General features: G+C 36.9%; 1 non-coding gene across 1 annotated transcript; it reads left to right on the forward strand.

Annotated features, from left to right (window-relative positions):
• Positions 1-4604: 4604 nt before the first annotated feature.
• Positions 4605-4739, forward strand: LOC111740933. The gene has a single exon (XR_002780814.1). It is a non-coding gene; the product is annotated as a U8 small nucleolar RNA (small nucleolar RNA).
• The last annotated feature ends 842 nt before the right edge of the window (positions 4740-5581 follow it).

The raw sequence follows: 5581 nt of genomic DNA on the forward strand, positions 1-5581 counted from the left end.
GCTCTCTCTGTGTGAAAAAGAAACATCTTTCCTCAGCTCATTTCCAAACCTAGAAAGCTCTGAGTCCTCTTTCAAGAATCTGTTTAAGTCTGACCTCACCAGCTAGAGATTCTACCTTCCTTTTTTCTGACCCATTCCTCTTTATTCTCTTATTTGTGCTATTGTATCTATCCCACTGAAGGGGTTATTTATTTTTGCTTCAATGACTAGCCTATGAGCTCTTTAATAGTAGGAACCATGTCTCATTTACCTTGGCTCCTCAGTGCCATGCAAAATGCTTGGCACATAGTTGGTGTTTTATAAACATTTATCACATTGACTTTTCCCAGTTTCTTTAGGGGATCTTTTGACAAGAATCTGTCCTAAAAGGACTTCAGCTTGAAAAGACAAATATTGCAAGAGTTCTTCTTACATTAATTGCTTCGAGTATCATTTTATATTACAGTAACACCTGAAATATCTTTTCTTTTATATCTTTTCTCAGAAAGTCATCTCATTTTGCCTGTTCGAACAAGCCTGGAAACTTTGGTGTTTGTTTTGAAACTGAAAAGTGCCTTAAGAGGCACTTAGTGCACTTGGAAAGGGTTGAGAAGAGACCCACAGAGATGATTAAAGGCTAGAAAACAGACTAAGAGAACGGAAAGGGAAAGCTAAAGGCAATTGGGTAATTGACGTCAAGCATGTGAAGGGCTGATATTAACAAGGAGGGTGATGAGCCCTTCCTGTCCATATCCTTTAAGGGGAGAGCAACAGGAAATGAGGTGAGCTGCAGCAGAGACGATTTGGATTAGATAGAGAGGAACTTTCCTGGCAGAAAACATTGCTATACACTGAAGGACCCAACAGCAACAATACCTTAGTCTTTCTTTCTCTTGCAGTATAGAAACATTGGAAATGCTCCCAACTGTCTAGAATGTTCCATGTGCAACATTACCTAAATGCAAGGATGGAATTGTACAGTTTTAAGGGACCATCTCCAGATGGCACATAGATTTTTGGCACCCAGGGCACACATGGCTTGACAAAGTCTTTTTAACTCTAAAATTTTGGAAAAAGTATCTCAGAAGAACTGAGCTCAATTGTTACTTTTTTTCACTAAACATTTACAAGTCCCTTCTCTAGCTCAGTTTGTTTTTTAGGTAGCATCGCAATGACTAAGGCATAGTTTATTCTAATAAAGGAAAGAGCTGATTATCAAACATTCGTATAGGACTGTCAGACCTCAGTGTTCAACATTTGGTCTGTCACTCATACACACACACGTGGACACACACACACGCAATATATACACTACACAGCAGCCACTAAAACTACTTGTATTTTCTCCAAGTAGCACCCGCCTCCTGCTACTCTAATCTGCAAGCCTGTGAAAATGCTATTTCCTCTACCTGTAGAGCCACTCCTACTTCTTACTTAGAAAACCTCTCATTGTCCTTAAAGGCATAGCTCAAGTGTTACCTCTTCCAAGGTGCCATTTGGTCAAAGCTACCACTCCTTTCATCCTTACTCTAGATTATAACATTGTTTCATGATTCCTGACCATAAGCATTAGAAAAGGATTCAAAGTAACTCTAATAAATAAGAATTTACTGGAAGTATATCAGTAGCTTAACAATAGCTGGAAGAACAGGCTCAGAAATGCCTAAGATCCAAGAAAGGTAGAGGCAAGAAGCAGAGGGCACATTAGCCTCATAGCCAAAAGGATCAGAGAAACTATTTCCTCCATTCTACTGTCAAAGTCCTAGAAGAAGTTCCAATTGGCCAACCCTGGATCACTTGACTGGGCTGACCAGCCTGTGGCTGCTCTAGAGTGAGAGAGGAGGATCGATCCCTTCTAGTTTCCCTGATAAGAACCAGTTACTAGAAATTATCTTCCCACTAACACTCATAAGATGGAGGAAAGGCAGTTTTTCCCAAAAGAAACTGGAATACAATGAAAAAAGCAATTCATGCTAGATAGCTCTCTCTCACACTCATCTCATTGTGGAGCATGAAATCCTTAAATTTTCTGACTGTATTCTCAACAAATTTGTGTGTTCCCTGAGGGCAAGGTACAGTGACAGTGATCAATGTTGGGTACAGAGACAATGATCAATAATCTCTTATAGACCAGACTCCTGATCAATATTCGTTTGTAATGTATGAAGATCAAGACAGTATTCATCTCTGTGCCTGCCAAGTCCAAGTTCAATGCTTTTTCTACTCTCTTATAATGTTAACAGGAGTGATACCATCAGCTTAATCCCAGTTATCAGTTTCTTAACCTAAGAAGCACGTTGGTTTTGTTAATAAATTGAGATAGCTATAGTAGGTCTTAGTTATGGCTGGCAAAAAAAAAAAAAAAGTCTCAAAATAGTCACAAAATTGAAACCCATGATGTGCAAGTATATTTTTTAAGCATCTGTTTACCTTTGAGTAAAACTATGACATTCGTAAAACTTCTCAGACAGTGCTACCCATAATAGACTTTGATTTTTCCAGAGCTAATGGTAACTATAAGAAAACAAAATTATAAGAAAAATAGTACCATAAGGTTGTAAATAAACCCTAAATGTAATAAATAATAAAATAGTACATGAGTGTTTTCATGGTCACCATAAGGAAGGCAAGCAAGACTGGCTTGACAAATCCATTTCAATACCACCAGTGTTCATTGACAGTGTCTACAGCCATTCAAACCCGTGACCCTACACACTTCGTTTAATCCAATTTCAATTTCATTCTGAATCATACTTGGCCCTATACTGAGTATTGCTTTCATTGAGATGAATAAATGCACACTTTGTTCAAAAGAAAAAAGTCTTTGGGAATTCACTGGCAAGTTTTCAAAAGTTCGGGATTTAGATCTTATAGATGACTAAGAGATAAGTTGAACTCTCCTTGGAGATGCATTGTCATGAACATTGAGAATAATAGTCAGGTGCTTGACCATGAATTAACAGTGCATTTGCCCTTATGTAATATCTATTGCCCTGGGTATCAAGTCATCAAGGTTATATCAAAGAAAAAAATTAGCTTTGGACTCCAAACTTATATATATCTGTATAAAATTGGCTCAGGAATTATGGTCTGAGTCCTTTTTCAATAAATATCTCACATGAAGCTTGCATATTGTCCTCATTTTCTATATCACTAAAAAATACAAGTTACATAACTAGAGTTCTATATATTCAATTGGCTGGATTACATTAGATGTTTGGGGAAATAATGTTTGCTAATAATAAGCAGTAAAATATTAGTGTTATGTAGAGTCTCATTTTGAAGGGCTTGTTAATCCAGATACATTTTAAAATCTAACTTAAGATCAAACTGGTATATGATAGTAATTTATATATGATTATATCATGATTGCCCCTTTCCATCCCATAGTATTCCACTTAAAATTCACTAAAAAGGCAGGAGAGTTAGGGCTCACTGGTCCAAATCTGGATTTACAGGTTAGCTGCCAAGTCCTGTGAAGGACTTGAAAGAAACTATCAACTACCCTGAAAGTATGTTGAAACTGCTTTTGCTGATGAGAATCTATGATGGTGGACCAGTTCAGCAACCCTGAATTGTTTTTACTGCAGTTGTGGATTACCTGTGGTTTCAATGGACTACTGTGTATGCTTTGTTTATTTTATCTCTTCTTCCTTTTGGAGAAACAGCTGGAGAACAGACATCCTGCTGCTAGGAGCCTGGGGTCTTGGAATATTAACAGGAAGCCACATAAGCATCTTCATTACTTCACCTGTGGCATAAATGGCAGAAGGAATGGAGCCTGTCAGGAGGAATTGATTTAAAACAGAATGAAGCAGTTTGTGGACCATATGTTTGAACATCCAAGTAACTGCCACTAGCCTAATAAATTGGCTTCCTTCAAGTAGAGTTCAACCAGAGGGAAGAGAAAAAGTCAGTTTCCTATAGAAAGGAATAAAGGCAGGCCTCAGTAGCCTGTGGCAATAAATGGAATAAAATAGTTGGTGCATTAGACCAAGAAGTTGTATCACATAATTTATATCAGCTGCTTTTAGCTTTTAACAAAAGATGTGGGAGTAGATGGTAGAAATATGTGGATGGGAGAGGAGGAAGCTAATAGCCTTACAAGATACTTTCATGTGTTTTCCATCATGTATAATTACTCATCCTAAGGCAAGAGAGTATTGCATAAGGATCATTCCAAATATCTTCTGAATTTGTGTGTGCGTGTGTGTGTTTTGGGGGGTGCATAGAGAGGAGGAAAAGTGAATATAAAACATCAATGTCCTGTTCTCCAAATAAAGATACAGGGAAGAAATATTATATGATCTAAAATTCTTAATGCAATGTTTACATCACATGGGTCAGAAATATTCCCGGAAGTGGAATTCCCTGGTACAGATGCACCTTCCCCTCTGTAGGTTGAAGATATATATATATATATAAAAGAAGAAGAAGAGGAAGAGGAAGAGGAAGAAAAAGAAGAAAGAAGAGGAAGAGGAAGAAGAAAAAGAAGGAGGAGGAGGAGAAGGAGAAGGAGAAGGAGGAGAAGGAGAAGGAGAAGGAGAAGGAGAAGAAGAGGAAGAAGAGGAAGAGGAAGAAGAAGAAGAGGAAGAAGAGGAAGAAGAAGAAGAAGAAGAATCTGATCGTCAGGTAGGATGATCCTTACCTGTTCCTCCTTTAGAGGGCAAATTGAAACGTGGTGATTGGACTTCGCATGATTTGTGATTATTGTTTCTGTGTAGTCAGGGCTCGCAACACCCTGATTGCTCTTATCTGATTCTTCCGGGGGAAAAAAAAAGGAAAAAAATTTTTTGGAAAAAAAATCCATTTCCCTTTTAAACATGAAAATGTATTACTGAACAGAAAGACAAAAGAGGGAATAATAATTTCAACATTCATTTTTGAGCACACACTGGCACCTTCATTCTACTGTACCTAGTAAACATTTATATACCTATGGCATATTGAATTCCTTAGGGCCTCACATGCAGTCAGTCTAACTTTGCTAAAATGCACTCAAGAAAGAGAATGCAGAAGCACAAATTCTGACAGCAGTACTCATCATCATACCATGCAATCACTATGAGTCCATGAATCAGATCTAGGCATAAATCCCAGCTATCCCACTTTTAGTTACATGAACTTGAATTAGTTACTGTATACTAGAAATTCCTGAATACTAGAAATTCCTCCATTTTTCCAAAGAGAAGGTTGAAAACTTTTTCTATCTACTGGAATTATATAAACTTTCAGGAATATAAATGAAAAAATCAAATGTCTACTTATAAAATTTTATTTATTTAGTCATATAAATACTTAAAATCATAGAAACATCAATTCAGAAAGAGTTTTGTCACTCTCACATTTCATGAAAGAGTTTTCTTCAAATTCTTAATATGCAGCATTGGCATCAGTTCATCTGACATCATCTTCATTTCTGGATGGGTTGTTTGATGCTGTCATTAGAAATTTTATTCCAAACAACAATTACCCATTCACATAACATTAAAACAATTGCTTTGTTCATTCATCTTGTAGGTGAATATTTGTACTATTGTGTTCTCTTAATATAATAAGTGATATCTGGCTTTTGACAGGCCTCTTTTTAAAGGCTGTTTAT

Source organism: Pteropus vampyrus, unplaced genomic scaffold (genome assembly GCF_000151845.1).
Source record: "Pteropus vampyrus isolate Shadow unplaced genomic scaffold, Pvam_2.0 Scaffold70, whole genome shotgun sequence".
NCBI lineage: Eukaryota > Metazoa > Chordata > Mammalia > Chiroptera > Pteropodidae > Pteropus > Pteropus vampyrus.